Genomic DNA, 22,006 nt, shown 5'->3' on the forward strand with positions numbered 1-22,006 from the left:
CGAGAAAAAAATTTGTTTACATTTTTGAAAACTCTAAACAGTAAAAGTGAACAGATGTCTTTAAAGTATAATTCACAAATAATTCTAAAATAGAACCTTACAAATTCTTTATTTAGAAAGATTTAATTACTGATTAAAACAATGAAATTAGTTATGAGCTGAGAGGAGAAATAAAAAAACAATGAAAAAGAGCAAGACAATTAATCTTATTGAATCCAGAATTCAAACAAATCAAATCCTTGAAACTTCATCTGCTTTATTAAATGAATATTTAATTTCTCATCAAAACAATGAGAATAAGAAAGAATTATTCCTATAAAAATCTTGGTTCAAAAACAACGAAGAGCGACTCTGGCCTCCCCATTAGAAGATGAAAAAAAATACATTCATGACCTATTATACACAGACCTGCATTTGTACTCTTGCCCAAGAGCTCTCAAATGTCAGGATGGGCCTCTAGAGGTATCAATTATATTAAGAAATACAAATAAACTTTCAATAAAAGAAAACAAAGAATTCTAAGTTTGGATCCCAAAGCAACATTTAACAAAATGATGGAAACAAGAAACATATCTTTTAAAAATCAGAATTCAGATGAACAATGATAACACTTGGACACAGGATAGGGAACATCACACACCGGGGCCTGTTGTGGGTGGGGGGAGGGGGGAGGGATAGCATTAGGAGATATACCTAACATAAATGACAAGTTAATGGGTGCAGCACACCAACATGGCACATGTATACATATACATAAATAATATACATACATATACATACACATGTTACATATGTAACAAACCTGCACATTGTGCACATGTACCTTAGAACTTAAAGTATAATAATAAAAATAAGTAAATAAAAATCAGAATTCAGAATGTTTGAAAATAAAGTCCACCAAAGACATATTAGGAAAATTCAAACAAAAGGAAAGCAAGAGTTGCAATCTTAAGAAACGGGGCTGAATCAGGTCAAATAGGCATTATATGAATCAAAGAAGTGCTCTTTAAAATGACAAATGTTACTATCAATAGCAAATATGTAATATTTATGACTAAGCACCACTTAAAATGGCATCAATATTCAGTAAGCCAAAATACAAGAAATCTATAGGAAAAAATAGAAAAATAAGAGACGTGTGAGACTTCACTCTTCTTAGGCTGTAAAAAATAACATGGAGAAAAGTAAGAACAAATTAAATTTAAGAAAGTAATCTGAAAATTGACATAAATAATATAATTAATATACTAACATGAAAAATATATCCAGTAAAGTAGATTTAATTGGTGTAAATCAAACACTATACTCTCAAAAGACAAAATATACTTTTATTTTTCCATTGAATGATGACAAAAAATGACTACATGTTGTCCACAAGCCATAACTAATTTACAAAATGTAGAAATTACATAGACAACATTCTTTGACTGTAATGCAATGAAAACAGCATAGAAATTGGCAAAAACAAACCCCAAAACAAAGCAAAAAAAATCAAAAGAAACAACAAACAAACAACAACAACAAGAAAAAGAAAACCAGCAACAACCATACCGAATTCACTTCTACTTGGAGTAATAATTTTCTTCACTCTTGTATAACCAAGGAAATGAGTATTGAAGATTGAGCATTCTTAGAAAAATAAAAGTAAATATATCTCTATATATCGGAGGAAAATACATACTCTTCAATACTTGAAAAATATGTGGTATTAAATAGTCATATTTTTTAAAAGAAAGAATAAACATTAACAGTTGTTTCCAATCCAAAATGCTTGAAAAAAAGTTTAATACATATTTAAAGAAGGCAGAAAGTAAAAATTAATGGTGATGGCAACAAAAATTAATAACAAGAAAAAGTGGGCAAAATTTAGTTATGCAAATTAAATGAAAATAGAAAGACATCTATAGATACAGGAGAAATTAAGAATATTATGGGACTACTCTGTCAATACCATGTAAATAAATTTGAAAAACTGGATGTAATGCATGATTTTTTGTGGAAGCCATAAATTATTAATACTGAGAACTAAAGAGATAGAAAATCTTAAAGGAACAAATACCATAAAAGAATATGTAAAATTTGTAAAAAATCTACCCAATCATGACATCCTCAAAACAAGCACATCATTCTCTGGGAGGTTCTCAGGAAATTCTATAGCATTAAGAAACAGATAAATTTGATGCTATTTATAATTTTCTGGAACACAGAAAAAAGATTTACAAATTTTTTTCTTGTGGAGGCATTAACATATATATGTATATTTTATATATTTATACATAGTAAATATATATAATACATATATAATTTTATATAATATATAATTTTATATTTACTATGTATAAACAGATAACTAATGATAAAAATATTTACTAATCATCCTCACATATGAAAATATTTATGTAAATCTCCTAAAAATATTTGTAAACAGAATTCAGCAGTCTATAAAAAAACACACAATATGAGCAAGTAAAGTTTATTCCAGAAATCCAAGAATGAGTCAACATTAGAAAATCTTCAGTATTAAATCCAACACATTAATGGATCAATACGATCATTCCTATATACTTCAAAAAGGCATTCAATATGATTCAACATCCATTCATAATAAAAACTCTTAATACAATGATGGATATTGATGTCCTTAATATGAGTTGGTATACACACATACCTGTATAAACACACAGATACAAACCCCAGGATCATATTTAATGATGAAAATATCTCCATCAGAGTCAGCAACAGTACAAAGTATCTAGTATCACTGTTATTTATCGTTATTCCGGTGGTACGGGCTAATGTAAACATAAAGAGAAAATAAAAAGGAGTAAAATTTAGAAAGAGGGTTAAAAGTATCTGTAGGTGACAATTACATTATTATATACCTAAAAATTCCAGAATCATCAACTTTGAAATGTTAAAACATTAAGAGAAATAAGCAAGATCACTGGGAATTATTATATGGTAATCAAGAGGCTTCACTGTGTGAAAACAATACCAATCAGAATAAATAATTGATAAAAATTCACAATTATAAAAGAGACTGTAAACGCACCTTCTCCCAAGTAAACAATGATAAAAAAAAATGTCTCTAGACATGGACAAATATTCCCTGGGGAGGCCAAATTTCTGATTGAGAGCTACTGACCTAAACCTTCTTTAGTAAGAATGTTGAATAAATTATGGTATAACTGTAGAATGAAATAATACAACATAGAATGGAGCAGATCTGTAAGCACTAATGTGGAAAGCACTCTAAAGTGTATTATTAAGCAAGCAAAGCAAGGCTGAGAATAGTGTGGAGATTTTTGTTGTTAATTTTATTTTTCTGTTTTGTATGAAAAAAGATTAGGTATATCCATACACACGAGCTACTTGGGTATGCATATAATATTTCTGGAAAGATAGAGAAAAAACTCCTGGGGAGAGGAGCTTGGTTGCTGGAGGCCATGAGCTGGAGGATGTTAAACTAGTCTCATGATTATAACAAAACCTCTGACATACATGGAGAGAGTAAATAATGAAACGGGAAAGTCAGAGTCCTGGTGGATACATGGAAATCTGCTTAGCTTGTTGCTTAAGTGGAATAAAACACAAATTGTCTCATGGATTTGCTATTGGTCACACAATTAACGATTCTCATCATGGTGGCTAACAAACCCACCATAATCAATTCCACCGAGTAACTGTTTTTACTTGGAAATAAATATAATCTCCTAAGCAACAGTGTATGGCTATGGGAAGTTTCATGTGAATTCTTTTGGAGATTCTGAAAGTCTGTTGTGAATTTTTCTTTTCATTTCATTTGGTTTTGTTCTTGTACAAAGCCTGAGAAACAGGAGAGCAGAAGGTTTTCCTCTAGAGAAAATAACTGAAGAAACTCAAGTGTAGTAGCAAAGTGGGGGAAATAAACAGATTTCCCAGGAAAGCACTAAGGGGTTAGAAAACTTCTATTTTTGAAAAGACTGTTGGATTTCTAGACCCCGACTATGGAAAATAATTTTTATTTTTATTGATTATTATTACTATTGAATTCTACTGAGTGGTCTGAAAATATTTAAGTGTGTTAATTTTGTTGTCTAATATTTATAATCCGTAGTCTGAAACTATAGGCATATATTGTCAATACCAATACCTAATACCTATTACCGACTATGTATGAGTTCGCTTTTGGACACTTAAACGCAAAATTCTCATTTAATGCACAACTGTATTTAATTAATATTGGTTTTCTCAAGCTGTAATTATATGCTATATTTAGTAACCTTTTCGATTTAGTCTTAATAATTGCTTAATAAAATATTCAAATTCAGCTTTTCAAAAGCCAGATTATTCTTTATGATAGTTGCCACCAAAGATAAAGTTCATCACAGTATATTTGTCATAGCAAATATTAATTAAAATGTTATTTTAAAACAAAATAGGGATCATATTTATTCAAGAGAACATGCATTGCATGCTTTATTATAATATGTCATTCATTTAGATTGAGCCAAAGATAGAAGTGGTCATGTAATGCTATGCACTTGAACAATAATCTTGAAAGACCCAACAAATCCCGGTCTTAAAAAAGAAATCCCTAATTGCATTTGATTTGTTTCTCCTGTAGGGAACTCAATGTGTCAGGTAGCCACTAACTGCTATTGCCAATTTTCTTCAGATTATCAGCAGAAAAATAATTTGCCCAAACATCTGCCAAATGAGAAAAGGGTTTCAGTTCACTGAGATTTTGCTTAGAGCTGTAAATACTTGCAGGGGAAAGGGCAAGCCATGCAGATACATCAGCAAGCTCCTAGCCGACAGGCACTGCTGACCCCAATCTGCCAGCAGGGGCTTCACCCTCTCCTCTTTGCCAATTCTGGAAAATTGAGGTTGTTGCCAATGCACCTGGGCCACCTCACAGCTGGCAGAGACACAACAGGGACACGCCCCAGAAGCACAAACAGTGAGTTAGGATGAGACTGTTGTGCTCAGCTGAGAAGGGGGTCTGACCCATGAAAGGCCAAATATAGCGGGATTTACAGAGGCCCACATCTGAGCTGCATTTTATCTTTCTGTTAGAGAGATTAGCAAGCACATTCTCATAAGTGATAAAGGTCATTTGCCATTTGAAAGCTCTTTTTAAAAGCCAATTGCCTGTTCACCACTACAGTTGACCCTTGAACAACATGTGTTTGAACCACACAGTTCCTTTTATATATAGATTTTCTTCTGCCTCTGCCACCTCTGAGACAGCAAGACTATCCCTCCTCTTCCTCCTCAGCCTACTCAACGTGAAGGCGATGAGAATGAGGATGAAGACCTTTATGATGATCCACTTCCACTTAATGAATAGTAAATATATTTTCTCTTCCTTATGATTTTCTTAATAACATTTTCTTTTCTCTAGCTTACTATATTGTAAGAATGTAGTATATAATACGTATAACATACAAAATGTGTGTTAATTGACTGTTTATCTTATTGGCAATGTTACAGGAAAGGGGTCCAGGTCCAGATCTCAAGAGAGGGTTCTTGGATCTTGCAAGAAAGAACTCAGGGCAAGTCCGCAGTACAAAGCAAAAGCAACTTTATTAAGAAAGTAAAGTGGTGAAAGTAGGGTGATATGGTTTGGCTGTGTCCCCACCCAAATCTCACCTTGCATTCCCACATGTTGTAGGAGGGACCCAGTGGAAGGTGATTGAATCATGGAGGCAAGTCTTTGCCGTGCTGTTCTCCTGATAGTGAATAAGACTCACAAGATCTGATGGTTTTAAAAAGAGGAGTTTCCTTGCACAAGCTCATCCTCTCTTTGCCTGCTGCCAACCACATAAGATGTGATTTGCTCCTTCCTGCCTTCTGCCATGATTGTGAGGCTTCTCCAGCCACATGGAACTGTAAATCCAATTAAACATCTTTCTTTTGTAAATTGCCCAGCCTCGGGTATGTCTTTATCAACAGCATGAAATCGGACTAATACATACAGCTACTTCATAGACAGAGTAGGGGGTTCCTGAAAGTAAGAGGAGGAAGGCGTCCATCTTAAGTAAAATGCTCCTATGTATAGGATAAAAAAAGATTATGGGGAGATGTGCTCTGCTAAGAGTTTGTGATAAAGGATTAATTTTCTTAATTACTTTATTTTGCAAGAATTGATATTGTCTTTAAAGCAAAATTAGGAATGCTTTTGTTCTCAAGATATCAGGATATTAGGACACTCCCAAGTCTAGGTCTGTTTAGTAAACATTATCAATCTGTTTTGCATTTCTCTGATGGCCAGTGATGATGAGCATTTTTTCATGTGTTTTTTGGCTGCATAAATGTCTTCTTTTGAGAAGTGTCTGTTCATGTCCTTCGCCCACTTTTTGATGGGGTTGTTTGTTTTTTTCTTGTAAATTTGTTTTAGTTCATTGTAGATTCTGGATATTAGCCCTTTGTCAGATGAGTAGGTTGCGAAAATTTTCTTCCATGTTGTAGGTTGCCTGTTCACTCTGATGGTAGTTTCTTTTGCTGTGCAGAAGCTCTTTAGTTTAATTAGATCCCATTTGTCAATTTTGGCTTTTGTTGCCATCAGAGAAATGCAAATCAAAACCACTATGAGATATCATCTCACACCAGTTAGAATGGCAATCATTAAAAAGTCAGGAAACAACAGGTGCTGGAGAGGATGTGGAGAAATAGGAACACTTTTACACTGTTGGTGGGACTGTAAACTAGTTCAACCATTGTGGAAGTCAGTGTGGCGATTCCTCAGGGATCTAGAACTAGAAATACCATTTGACCCAGCCATCCCATTACTGGGTATATACCCAAAGGACTATAAATCATGCTGCTATAAAGACACATGCACACATATGTTTATTGCGGCATTATTCACAATAGCAAAGACTTGGAACCAACCCAAATGTCCAACAATGATAGACTAGATTAAGAAAATGTGGCACATATACATCATGGAATACTATGCAGCCATAAAAAATGATGAGTTCATGTCCTTTGTAGGGACATGGATGAAATTGGAAATCATCATTCTCAGTAAACTATCGCAAGAACAAAAAACCAAACACCGCATATTCTCACTCATAGGTGGGAATTGAACAATGAGATCACATGGACACATGAAGGGGAATATCACACTCTGGGGACTGTGGTGGGGTGGGGGGAGGGGGGAGGGATAGCATTGGGAGATATACCTAAGGCTAGATGACGAGTTAGTGGGTGCAGCGCACCAGCATGGCACATGTATACATATGTAACTAACCTGCACAATGTGCACATGTACCCTAAAACTTAAAGTATAATAAAAAAAAAAAATTATCAGTCTGTTCCCTTAACTGTAAACACCTCGAGGCTAGGAATACCTAACTTTCTGGGAATGCAGCCACGCAAGTCTCAGCATCATTTTCTTAGCCCTCACTCAAGATGAAGTCGCTCTGGTTTGAACACCTCTGACAGCAAGTCTTCCAGTCACCATTAGACTATTAGTAGTTAAGTTTTGTGACGGAGTCTGGATCCATCGCCCAGGCTGGATTGCAGTGGCGGATCTCTGCTCACTGCAACCTCCGCCTCCCGGGTTCAAGCAATTCTCCTGCCTCAGCCTCTCGAGTAGCTGGGATTACAGGCGCCTGCCACCACGCCATGCTAATTTTTGTATTTTTAGTAGAGATGGGGTTTCACCATGTTGGCCAGGCTGGTCTTGAACTCCAGATCTCAAGTGATCTGCCCACCTCAGCCTCCCAAAGTGCTGGGATTACAGGCATGAGTCACCACGCCCAGCCAACCTAGTTGTTTCTCTCCCTCTATCCACCTCACTTCCACTGACTACATTTAAGTACACTAGCCAAGGAAATTGGAGAAAGAAAGTCTCCTCACAAGGAAGTTCAGGTTTAACTTAGAACAAGTGGTGGCAGAATAAAGTTAATTTTGTTGTTTCTGGTTTTCTTTTTTTAATTGATGGATTTCTGCTTCTTTCTTTATTGCTTTCTTCCTTCTACCTATTCAGATTTACTATGATCTTACCTAGTTTATAAGTTTACTGTTTAGTTAATTTATTTAGACTTTTTTTAAACAAATGCATTTAAGACTATACATTTACCTTTACATACTACTTTAGGTGTATCTCACATTTTAAAAAAATGTAATGCTTTGTGGTAGTTCTCCTAAATGTTTTGTTTTTTTAATTAAACATGAACTACTTAGGAGTGTGTTTTGGGGTTTCTAAACCTATATTTTTAAAAAGTATCTAATATTGTAGTCAGAGAATGTGTTTATGTAATAGCTATTCTCTGAAATTTACTGAAATTGTGACATATACATGATCAGTTTTTGTAAACATTCTTTGTGTACTCAAACCTATAAATATTTTCTATTTAAAGGATGCAGACCAATAGATCTATCTTCTTTAGAGAGAGAGAGAATTAGACAGTCTGGCTAATTCTGTTTCTTAAAGCTTCAAAAAGGCTTTTTAAAGTTATTGTGCTTTGTCTGTTGGCTTCTGATAGAAATATATTAATATTTCACACTGTAATTATAGTTTTGTTAATTTTTTTCCTAATAATATTGTCAGGATTTATTTTATATATTTTAAAGCTAAGTGGTTAGGGTAATCATGTTCATGATTATTATATCTTCTTGGTAGATTTTCCTTTTATTTTTATGTAGTATCTCTATTTATCCTTATTAACACATTTTGGGTTAAATTGTACTTTGCTTGATATAACTATTTCTAGGCAAGTTTCTTTAGGCTAGCATTTTCATACTTAGCTTTTTCCATCCATTTACTTTAAGCCATTATCACTTGTCAGGAGGATTTGGCTAGCATCTGTTTATGTTTTTATCTAAGCTAATAATATTTTTCCAAAGACTATTCTTTCAATTTACTTGTATTATAATTATGATATTGTAAAATTTATAACTACCATTTTATTTTGTGAGTTTTTTTGGCATATATACTATCAATATTTTTAACACAGTCTATAATTATTTAGTATTCCTGTACTCCTTTTAAACATACCTCAGACCTTAGAATTTTTTAACTACTATTTACTTAAATTCTTGTAATACGATTGCTTCTAATGTTATTAATAATAACCAACACTTATATGGCCTTTATTATGTTCCAGGGACTTTTGAAGTGCTTCACATACATTGACTCAGTTACTCCTTACAATGACCCTGTGAGGTCTCTACTGTTACTATCTCCTTTTACAAATGAGAAAACTGAGGTAAGGAGGTCAAAGTGACTTAACCAAGGCCATAGAATTAGTAGCAAGTGGTGGACCAAAATTTGGATAAAAAAACTTTAAAACTTTATGGGGGAAACATAGAATAACAATTTTAATATTGGAGTAGAATAAGATTTAGGTAATAAGAGAGAAAAAAGGCGAAGCCACAAAGTAAAAGCTTGATAAATCAGACTTTATTACAATTTAAAATGTGTATTAGACAAATGGCACCTAAAGAAAGTTTCAAGGTCAAGCAGTGAACTGGGAAAGTTATAAGCCGCACCCTTGAAAGATAAAGGAGAGTTTTCCAGTCTATATAAAGAATTACCCATCAATAAGAAAAGGACAAGCAACCCCACCCTACCCAACGCTGCCCACCCCAACTAAAGAGCAAAAAGTGTGAAAATGCAATTGACTAACAAGGAAATCAGAATGACCAACACACTCAATCCCCCAGGCAATTAGAGAAAGGCTTTTGAAAACTAGGAGATGTAAGATTGCAGAAGGAGGTGATATGTTTCCCTGCAACTGACAGCGCCACCCACAGACACGCTCCAGCAGCTCTTACGCACGGTGGAGTCAGGCAGCCTGTGGATAAGCTAGCTTGTTCAGACCTAGAGGATTGGCACATCTAACTGGGACATTGAATAGCAAGGAATATGAATGACGTGGAGCCACAGGTACCTAAAATAATTTATCAATAAATCTGAAAATAAATGAATGAAGTGGCAAGTAGGAGAAACGTATTAGAATGCAATACCGTTTATTCACAGGGTAAAAGCAGAAGGTTTATATGTTTTCCTTTTATTTTTACAAGATAAATGCATATGCAAAAAGGCATAAAATGATATTCGTATGAAAATGATATTTACTTCTAGAGAATAAGGATATCCTCTGGAAAAGAAGAGACCTATGAGGCTGTTGGGATTTGAGTATAAATATTGTTACTTTAAATGAAGGATGTGAAAAAAATATGGCAAAATATTTACATTCATTTAATCTTGGTGGAGGGAGTCTGTAAGTGTCTGTTCTATGCATTAGCTTTATGTGCTTAATATTTTGCAATTTAAAATAGAAAATAAAATATGTATTATACATTGATTTGAAACTTCAGTTTAATAATTGAATTGAAATAAGCAATTCTTTAAATAATTCTGCAAGGTTCTCCATAAACTGAAATACAGCAAGGAATTGATTAAACTCAATTGAATCAATGGTATTTTACCATTTGGGATTCTGGAGAATTTGCTCCTGCAGGAGATACTTTAAAAATTTTGGGCCGGGCACGGTGGCTCACGCCTGTAATCCCAGCACTTTGGGAGGCCGAGGCGGGCAGATCACGAGGTCAGGAGATCGAGACCATCCTGGCTAACAAAGTGAAACCCCGTCTCTACTAAAAATACAAAAAAATTAGCCAGGCGCGGTGGCGGGCGCCTGTAGTCCCAGCTACTCGGGAGGCTGAGGCAGGAGAATGGCGTGAACCCGGGAGGCGGAGCTTGCACTGAGCCGAGATCGCGCCACTGCACTCCCGCCTGGGCGAAAGAGCGAGACTCCGTCTCAAAAAAAAAAAAAAAAAAAAAAATTGGAAGGCATAGGATTTCCTATCCTCTATCTTATTGAAGTGTGTATTTTTTCAGTGGCTCTCCCATAACTCCAATTAATAAAAGAAAACATCTCGTACAAGCAGTAGAAAGGTATTAGAATGCGATTTCATTTACTCACAGGTTAAAAGCAGAAGGTTTACATATTGTACAGTATATTTATAGATCTGAGACAATTCTACAATCACTTCCTCTATAATTTGTTTGTTTGTTTGTTTGTTTTGAGACGGAGTTTTGCTCTTGTTGCCCAAGTTGGAGTACAATGGCACCATCTCGGCTCATTGCAACCTCCGCCTCCCAGGTTCAAGCCATTCTCCTGCCTCAGCCTCCCAAGTAGCTGGGATTACAGGCATGCACCACCACGCCTTGCTAATTTTTTGTATTTTTAGTAGAAACGGGGTTTCACCATGTTAGCTAGGCTGGTCTCAAACTCCTGACCTCAGGTGATCCACCCGCCTCCGCCTCCCAAAATGCTAGGATTACAAGCGTGAGCCACCGCGCCCGGCCTTCCCTTATGATTTAGCTCCTTAAAATTTCTAATGTGTAGGAGTTACAATGGCCTATCATTTTCTGTGACATACAAGCATCTAACTTTTTACGTAATTATTTCAACATTCTCATTCCCTAGTCCACAAGCTCTGTATTAACCAAAAGGGTCACTGCAACATAGTTCATCTACTTTTTTTTTATTCTATGAAGGAGAAAATACTGCTATTCTAAATCATCAATACAGTCATGCCATGCCATAAAACCGTCCAACACTTGCTACCTATTCTATTCCTATATGATATGTGTCTTTTACCCATTCAAGGCAATCTACTGAGCCTTCCTTTGAGGAGGGAGTCTTGCCTTTCCCATTAGAACATAAACCACTAGAGAAAAATGACCCTAGGAGACTATCTAATGTGGCTGATGAATGAGTAAAGTATTGATGCAGGACACAGGCCTGTTTTAGAAAGACTGAGACTTGGTTATTTGGATAATGACAGGCAGGTCTTTTGGCTCTGATGGTTATGGGAGTGCAGTGCTGGTGTTATTGACTCTATATCCCCTCTCAGCCATAGACAATTCTATAAGAGTGGAATTGCCATCTTCTTACAAACTGCCTGTTCTGCTCAGAATAACAGTAAATAGATAAATAAGAACTGGATGTCTACATATATGGGGTCTATTTTTACCATATAATGGTTTCTGACCTCCAAATCTTTAGAACAAAGAGAAGAATAATGTCAGTGTTACATAGAAATGATGGGACTAGGAGCAAGAAGTTTGCAGGCAGATTCCAGGCATGCCACACTGCCCGATGTTCTAGCCAGTGCCTCCTGATGGAGATGCAATATTGTTGCCTGTAGAGGTTGGATATCACTGGAATGGTAGGACTATCTCACAAGGGAGACTCGTAGCTCATACTAAACTAAATAGATTCGTATCTCCAAGCCATGATTTATATTCCAGGAGTAACCTATCATTCGTATTCTCATTCTCCAAGCTGGTAAAATCACTGTCAGCTCAAATCCTAGGGAATGTTTCTCTGTACAACAGGCAGACATTTAAACCAAGCTGTTTCTTCAGTAACAGATGCAGGCAACAGTGCAATGGAATCTGGAAGCACAGACATGCAGCACAGAAGGTGATGTGAATCTGTCCTGTCTGCAAGATCCAGATTGTGTCACTGGTGTTTGAATGAATTTTTGTGTATGTAGCAGTCAGCCAACATACTCTCCGCAGTGACGTCTATAGGGAAATACAAGACTTGTTTGTGTCTGTGGGGTAGCATAGACTACCGCTGCTGTTTGATTGAGGGACATTCAAGGAGACTTATTGTCTATGTGTTTCCACTGAATATTTTTTTTAAGGAGCTGGAGGTTGAAAAGCTATGACAACAACAACAAAAAAATTGCTAATAAGATTCCATTTGAAGCTGAGTCATTATTTCTGCCAATCATTCACTCCCTTCTAAATAAAATAAACTTCCAGACATGGAATCATGTAATCTGGAGTTGGAAAGGACCTTCGATGTCATCAAGAATTATCTCTCACTAATTGGAAGAATCACAGAAAGTCTGAACATATAATTATCTTTCTCAATCTCTCCTCTCTTTTTATTTTCCTGCTTAGTTTCCCTCTCTCTCTCTCTCTCTCTCTCTCTCTCTCTCTCTCACACACACACACACACACATTTCTCTGCCCCTATGTAATGTGGTTCACTTACTGTTTCTACTTTAACCAGCTTAAATAACAAAAAGAAACATTTTGCTCTTTTTTTGCATTTAATAGTTCTTCAAATATCATGGCATTTGGATTTATTTTCTTCTGGCTAAAATACTTCCCTTTATAGCTTGGTTTCATGACTTTGCCATCTCAATCAGTTTTCTCTAGATACACCCTAGTGAGAGAAGGACGTCTTTATTTAATGGATGTTATTTTAAGATATTTAGAGATTTAACACAAAAATTGTGTTGATACTAAAAGTGACTATCAGTTACAACTACCCTATTAAATGCAAACTGAGATTCTGTAGGTCTTCAGTCATGTCTGAACTCAAACTCGGTTCCTCCTCTTGTATCTCATGAAGCATGAAGGACTCATCTATTTGTGACACCTGGTAATCCAGGTAGAGAGATACCTTCTTGGTCTTCAACTTAGAATCTGTCTATGATGACCAGGCCATAGTTTCATGCTAGTGGTCCCTTATCAATGCTAATGTTGAGAATGTTAATAGTGTTAGCCATTTCCTTTAGGTACTGCATAACATGGAAGATGAGCGAGACACAATCGTGCTTCAAATAACTTACCATTTATTTTAGATGGAAAGCAAAGAAATAAACAGAGTACATAGTTGTAATAAGGCAAAATCAAAAGCTGCAAACCATGGAATTATCTTAAATGTTTTACTTTTTTTTCAGAGTTTGTTTTTGAGTATATATTATAGTCCATATCTGCTGTTTATCTCTCACAAGGGTACAAAATGCTCTTTAAAACCATTTACACCTAAAAATACATTTCAGATGTATCACTGTCATGGAGTTAGTCTATTGGTATGATAAATACTTCAGTTGACTTTGCATGGGTAGGAAAAGAGCTAATTGTCAAAAAGCAAATCACCAGGCAATGGAATTTTACTCCCTGAAACACAAGATCCTTAAAATTATGCTGTTTGAGAGGAATTCCTCCTCAAACATATTCTATATTCATCTGACTTCATAAATAGATGAACTGAGCATAATTTAACCTTTCGTTGATGACTCATTGTCAACATTCTCATACTTTTTTTAGAGATGGAGTCTCATTTTGTCACCCAGGCTGGAGTGCAGCAGTATGATCATGGCTCACCACAGCCTCGAACCCTGGGCTCAAGCAATCCTCCTGCCTCAGCCTCCTGAGTAGCTGGGACTACAGGGGTAGGCCACCATGCCAGGCTAATTTTTGTATTTTTTTTGTAGAGACAGAGTTTTGCCACGTTGCTCAGGCTGATCTCTCCTCTTGGGCTCAAGTGATCTGCCAGCCTTGGCCTCCTGAAGTGCTGGGATTATAGGCATGAGCCACCATGCCCGGCCCAATATCAACATTCTGAACATCAGCCTTTGTACTGAGTGATAATACAGCAACGCTGTCAAGGCCCACTGGGGTAAGTGTAACTGTCCGTGTTATACTGGGGCTTATGCTTTTCAGGGGTTCAGCTTTTGGCTTTATATTGTGACCTCAAGTTTACTGATTCAGTACAGTTTAATGTTCGATATTCTCAGCCCCCTCTTCTGAAATGAGATACCTCTGCGTCTTCTCAAAACAATGTTTATGGATGCTGACATGGCCAAGAACTCTCCTTCATAAGGAGAAGAGTTATATGATAGTTCTTAGCAAATCATCTCCAAATTTTATATCACATTCAAACTAACATCAAGGGACTCTGGATTCCGGGAAAAATATCTGGTAGGGAAAGAATATTTTAAAAGGATAGCATGAAGTCTGAGAAGTGCCTATGGACTGGAATATTGTCCCTATGTTTCTAAATCCCCCAACCCCCACCTCACACTAGTTGCAGTCCACAGGCTTGCTGTGTACAGCCCAGCAAACCACAGTGTTATTTTTCTTTCCTTACCCATGATTCTGCTATTCAAAGACTTTTACCCTTAACGTGGGATTTCTGCTATTTGAGTGATTAAACCAGACAACATTTGCCTGCTAGACACAAGATGGGGTTTTGTTTTATATTAAAGACTACAGCACCTGTTAGTTGGTCTCCCATCCAAGTACTAAGCAGGCCAGACCCTGCTTAGCTTCCAAGATCAGACAAGGTTAGACACGTTCTTATGGCCACAGACAAAAGATAGGTTATTATCATTAACACAGAAGAAGTCTTAGGATTTGAAGTACTATTGCATGAGAAAAGTAGTATTTTTTAAAATTTATGCCTTGTTTTTTAATAATATAGATGTTAGAATGTCAAATATGACCATCTATAGTCATTCAATTCAGCATGTATGCATTAAGGGTTTGTTATATGCCAGGTACTTGGACACACAGGTGAATGGTTAACAGCGTCTGCCCTCCAGGGGCTAATAGATTGGAAACGAGACCAAACATATAAAGCAGCAACTACAATTCAGTGTGTTAAGTCCTATATTAGACATCGAAATTGAGCTAGGAAAGCATAGAGAAAAGAAAAATCAAATAGAGAAAGTGTGAAGTAGGGTTAATTTACTTAAGGGATGGAATGAAATTTAAAGAAGGAAGATGGGATTTAAGGTTGGTTTCAAAAGATGTGTAAACATGGAGAGAAGGACGATGCGATGTTGATGAAAGTGGCCACATAAAGCCCAGTTTTGATGGGCTCATAACATGTTTGGAGTGGGGTTTAGAGACTGAGTGGCAGAGACTGAATTAGGGTTAAGTCGGATGCCATGATTTGAAGAATTTGGGGGATGATTTTATATTTTAAATTAGGAGAATAGACAAGATTTTTCTTTAATTAAGAAAAAAAGTGAAAGCAGTATGAAAATGGCCTGGAAATGAAGAAACTAGAAATGGAGAGACCAATTAAGAGTTAGTTGGGGCCAAGCTCAGTGGCTCATGCCTGCAATCCCAGCTCTTTGGGAGGCCAAGGTGGGAGGATCGCTTGAGCCCAGGAGTATGAGATCAGCCTGAGCAACATGGCAAGACCTTATCTCCACAAAAAACCTTTTAACAAAATTAACTGGGCATAGTGGTGCATGCCTGTATTCCCAGCTACTCAGGAGGCTGAGGCAGGAGGATCTCTTGAGTCTAAGAGTTCAAGGCTACAGTGAGTTATAATCACACCACTACACTCCAGCCTGGGCAACAAAGTAAGACTCTGTCTCAAAAAAAAAAAAAAAAAAGAAGTTTGCTGCACTAGTTCAAGCAATGGATGGGGAGGGCCTGATACGCAGAAGTGTTAGGCCTACAGAGGTGCAAATGTACTCCGGGGAGCAAACAAAAGTAGAATTGGATTTGGCTTGGAAGTGAAGGAGAAGATAAATTTTAGGATAACCACAGTGTTCTGGTTTATGAAACTTACTAGATTAAACCACAAGTTGGAAAGAGAAAATGTGGAGCTTAGTATTCTGATAAGATACCTTTGAAATGCCTGTAGGGCAAGTAGGCTGCCAGTTCTAATTGTCACTTGGACATATGGGTACTCTGGGGAGAAAGGTGTGACTGATCACATGCATCAGGTCAAACAGGGAAAGATTACAGTGGATGACAGGGAGTACATCTGTACTGGAACTCAGTGTAGGTCTGATGTGTGTTTGTTTAGTGGTCATATTTTCCCAACCCCATAATCAGTATACTTATTCCAGTAAGCGTGTATGTACTTCCAAGTAGAGATGGAACAAATTCCTTTAAGTCAGGACTGTCCCAGAAAATATGAGTCATATGGTTGGTTTTTAAGTGAATAAACAAAATGGTCAAAATTGCTAGAGAAACAATGCAGTTGAAATTGCACTGGGTTGCAAAGGAGACTACTGAATTGTTCATGACTCCTTTTGCACATGAATGAACGGACAGTGATATTCTTATACATTTATTTCCATAGTGTCTGCATTTACTTCATTTCATCTTTTGTAAGGTGAAGGTTCTGCATAGGATAGGAGCACAGCTGACCCAGCCTTTCCTACCTGTAATAGCCACTGTAGCTGCCATTCTGAATCCCCAGCTGATTGTTTTGGCTCCTGTATTTGGACTGCCCAGCCAAGTGACCACCTTGCACTACTGTGACCTAGTTTCCCGGTACAGCTCTTTCTTCAACATTTTTTAAACTTCACTTTTTTCTTTTTTACAACTTCCCCAGCTCTATTTATTGAAAGAAAAACTTCTACTTTCTCACTATTTTCCTTTTGGCTTTGGGCTTTTTAGTTTTTATAAAGTCCAATCTAGCTTTTATTGGGCAGAAAATCATGTACAACAAACAGTTGGCCACCTCTTCCTTCCTTCTCAGAAAGGACCAAGGGTTTGGGGACTCATGCTGTTGCAGCAAAATATTCACAGAATCTGCTGTCAAGGGCACTTGGTTCGACTGTATCACTGGTATCTTCAAAGGAGGATGGTTTGAGAAATGAAAACGTGAGGCATAGTTTGGTAAAGCCACAAAAACAGAGCCCAGACCTGCAAATAACCTCCTCTGGCCTTTTCTGAGCTTGCAGTCACTCACTACAAGCTTTGTCAGATGAAAGAATTCACATGGGAGGAAATACTAACAGTATTGTTGTTGCTTTTTTTTTTTTTTTTTTGCATGCAAAGTATCTCTGTGTTCATCAGATTTTCTAAGGCAGGGTGTTCTTTTTCACAAAATGAAAATGTCAGAAATATGATAGCCATGTTCATATGTTTAAGAGAAATTGTCACAAATGTAAGGAGGAAATTAGCATTCTAGTCACGGACTGCAAGCAGTTTATTCTGGAGTTCATTCCGAGGAGGTAATGACTAAGAAAATGACAAAGAAAACTGTTACTGACCATTAGTGAGCAATCACTCTGTCATATTACTGAGATAATTTAGATAAATGCGGGGTTTCGCTGTCTCCTAGGGAGATGGGCTGCTGACGTCTTTGATAATGGCAGCCTACTTGAAGGTTGCTTTTGACAAATGTGTTTTTTCATCCTGCAGATGTAAAAGAGGCATGTCTGTGCCTGGCTGTTGGATGTAGTAATAGCTCCTTTTAGAAGTTTAAAAAAATCTGTCAGTTCCCTGTGTTTGGTGCCCAGGGACACATGCTGAAATGCCCCCAAGAAGACTTTTCAGCCACTGTGAAAAGCAGTGTTTGGAAACATAAGGTATTTAATAAATGAATGTGGATCATACCATATTTTTGTTCAATTGACTTCTATTCTTTTAGCAGCTGCTAATTATACACTGTTGTTATTTGGAGGCCGGTAACAGATTTCTCTGTTCCATCTGGGTAATCCGGCTTTTTGAGAATGGACTTTTCCTCACCCTAACATTAGTAGAATTTTGGCTGCCACATTTTGAAGGCAGTGATGAAATCAAGTCAAAATGAGTAGGCAGACAGCAGTTTTCAAGGAAGAAGATGAGATTTACCTAGTGATGTTCACAAAATATTTTATTTTATCTTTGATATCATAGCACAATAAATGCCATCTAAGTCATTTAATGCCAGGAGAAATATAGGAGTGCCTATACTCATTTGCAGAATGAATAACAGATATGTACGTTCTAAGAATATTTTATTTGGAGAAAATATTGAGCAAATCAGCCACAACCTCCATCCTATTTATTCAGCAGTTACAGGAGCTGCACTGGGGCATAGGATCCAGCATTTCTATTCCAATGGAGTAGGGGAGAGCAGGGTAGCTGTGTGTCACAGCCTTGAAGCCAGACTGCAGGGGCTCAAAGCCAGCTATTGCCATGCACCAGTTGTTAGAATAGGAAAGTTTCCTCAGATTTCTAAAATTGGGTTTCTCTCTATGTAAAAGGGGGTGAATATAACATCTAAATGTCAGGATTGTGAGAACGGCATAAGATCAAGAATATAAAGCTGTGATGACAATAATGATTTAAAAGACGCGTACCCCACTTTGAAATGATCAAAGATGATTTTACTTACTACGATGCAACATCCTTGAGGGTAACAGGCAGGTTTCCTCTTACTTGTTGTCCAAAAAGACAGGAAAGCAGAGTGCTACATAGAAATTCCAGTTATTAGCCCTCCTTCTCTTTATCAACTATTTTGCTTTTTCCTTTACCCTTGCGCATGCAGCATTGTTCCTTGGGCGTCAGGAGGGATTTTATGTTTTATCCTTATGTTTTATGTTTTACCCTTCACATTTTAATGTGGCTAATTTAAACGCTTGTTCAGGTGAGTGGCTGCCTCATTTCTACAGACTGGGCAAGGAGGCCTGTGCCCCAAAGTGGAGTTTGTTGCTGAGCAGAGAGGACACTGCAGAGCCAGTCATGCATTTAGGGACATCCAGTTCACCGTGCAAGTGGGCTCAGTCACCATCAAAGAGAAGTACATTTTCATAGACTCCCATATCCCCACTCTTAAAAACTACTCTTCAAAACTCTAAGCAAAATAAAGTGAAGGAAATTCCTACAGGCTGACATGTTGTAAGCAGAGGCTTCATTTACATTGAAAATATTCTAAAATCTCTGACTACATCGTTCCTTTTAGGCATGCTATCTCATGGTAGTGTTTGAGGATTTCATGCATATTTTTGAAATTTTATTGTTTTTAATCAAAATAGAGGATCTATTAGTTTTAGTTCAATGAGCTAAAGATTTTTACCTTCAAAGCATCTAATGCAGAATTGGCCAATCTCAGTGGCACATTAAAATCACCTAGAAAGTCTTTTTCTTTGCTCTATTTGTTTTGGTTTTATTTTAAATGTAGATTCCCAGGCTCTTTCCTGGGCCATTTAAATCCAAATCACTGGGCATGGGTGCTGGCATTCATAGGCTGTAAAAGCTCCCCATAGGCTTCTAATTTATGACCAGGGTTAAGAATCACAGATATAACAATTTCCAGCTTTGTCTCAATTGCATTAGGGCCAGCACTTAATTTTTATGAAAAAAATGAAATCACAATTAAAAAAAAAAAACAATTCATTGCAAAGCATTCCTTACAGATAGCAGCACTGCTGAAATGAAACTGTTGACCTGAACAGTAATCACCTAAAATTCTCCTCTCTCAACTGATGTCTGAAAGTCTTAATTCAATATACAAAGCCCTCAAAACCCCAATGGCTCCCATCTCGTACAGGGTAAAAGCCAAGACTCCTACAATGGTCCACAGTAACTACAGCCTCCTCCCTTTATGGCTCTGATGTCAGCTCCTCTCCTCTCTACCTTGTTTGCCTCTGCTACAGCCAACCCACCTCCCTCCTCTCACCAGCCTGCCAGATGCGCTCCTGCCTCTGACGTTTGTATTACAACCATCCCCTCCTCCTGGAATGCGCTGCCTTAGACACCTAACTGGCTAAGGCCCTCGTGCTCTTCCAGTCTTTTCTTCAAGTGGCACCGTTGAAATAAAACCTGACTGCCTATTTAAAACTTGAAACCCACATTCCACTTGCCTCCGTGGCATTCTTGATGTCTATCTTTCTATTTCATTTTTTTTTCCTATAGCATTTCTCAGCTTTGAACACACTGTAGAATTTACCCCATTATCATGTTTATGATTAATTGCTTCAGAATGTATGTTCCACAAAGACAACGATCTTTGTCTGTTCCACCAATATATCCCAACTGTCTGGAAAAGCACCTGCTACATGTACCCAATTAGTGCATCATTATTGGTTTATTTTTTACTTTTTAGGGGTCATGCTCATCTTCTCCATATTGTTCCCATTTTAGTATATGTGCTGCCAAGGCGAGCACTGCATCATTGCTGCATGAATGAATGAAATGCCTGTCTGGACTTCCAATACTCAAGTCCTGCTGGATTCCCTGGATAAGGCCCAGGGTCTGCCCTGTAATTATTTTAGCATTCCAGACTTCTGCTTTCTAGCCTAGTAGCTACCTATTGTCTAGGCCTGGTAGGGAAAAATTAAGGACAAATCCTAGCCCACAGCCACTGTAATTGTTTTTATTTTGAATGGGAAATTATTTATTTATTTATTTATTAAATTTTATACTTCCACAGGTTTTTAGGGAACAGGTGGTGTTTGGTTACATGAATTAATTCTTCAGTGGTGATTTGTGAGATTTTGGTGCACACATCTCTCAAGCAGTATACATTGAACCCAATTTGTGGTCTTTTATCCCTCACCCCCTTCCCACTCTTTGTCCCCGAGTCCCCACAGTCCATTGTGTCATTCTTATGCCTTTGCATTCTCACAGCTTAGCTCCTGCTTATGAAAGAAAACATATGATATTTGGTTTTCCCTTCCTGAGTTACTTCACTGAGAATAATAGTCTCCAATCCCATCCAGGTTGCTGCGAACACAGCCACTCTAATTCTGCTTTTGCTGTTTTATTGCTGACGTACAGATTGAAGAAAATCTAAATTGAACTACTCCCTACAGAAGCAAAGTTTTAGCTCTATGACTTTGGGAAGTATTCCATGATATCCCCTTGGCTTAATTATCGTCTGTTTTATATCTTAGATCTTGTTCTTTGAGGGAGAGAGAAGCTTTCCTTAAACAGAAATCTTTTAACTCTTAGTAGGGACAGTAGAACTAATTAATGGCTGATGAGTGGAACCATTAGTAGGGAAGTAGATTCAATTCAACATTATTTACTGAGCAAAATTCCTATCAGAAGATTCATTTCTTAGCCTGATTTCAATCCAAATGAAAAAATGTTACAGAGATAGAGAAATCTAAGTATTCATCCTAATTTCCTGTAATTGAATTAATGGCTTTTGCCTCACCTCCTGCATCTGACTCACATTTGTCTCGAGAACGTTGCTCCACAGAAACCCCTGGTTCAAAGCAGCAAAATCTGTCCTCTCAGGAAAACAAAGGCTTGAGCTTTTTGTTTTGTTTATTTTTTTTCATTTTTCCATCATCAGCATGAGAGCTCATCTTCAGGAAATACGATGATGTCAGAAACTCAAATTGGCTCTTAGCAGGGTTTTCCAATTTCAATATGTGGTTTTAGGAGGAAAAAGCTGTCCTATCAGCCCATCTTAGCAATCTGAGTAATAGAGGGGAAAATTGCAGTGAAAGATATGTGGCTTTGAGTACACACATTCTTTTTGCTCCCCAGGTTTGACACATTATGGAA

General features: G+C 37.1%; 1 non-coding gene across 1 annotated transcript; it reads right to left on the minus strand.

Annotated features, from left to right (window-relative positions):
* Positions 20,555–20,656, minus strand: LOC112204656 (U6 spliceosomal RNA). Its single transcript, XR_002938328.1, has one exon. It is a non-coding gene; the product is annotated as a U6 spliceosomal RNA (small nuclear RNA).
* Positions 20,657–22,006: the final 1,350 nt, after the last annotated feature.

This window comes from Pan troglodytes, chromosome 8, assembly GCF_028858775.2.
Source record: "Pan troglodytes isolate AG18354 chromosome 8, NHGRI_mPanTro3-v2.0_pri, whole genome shotgun sequence".
NCBI lineage: Eukaryota > Metazoa > Chordata > Mammalia > Primates > Hominidae > Pan > Pan troglodytes.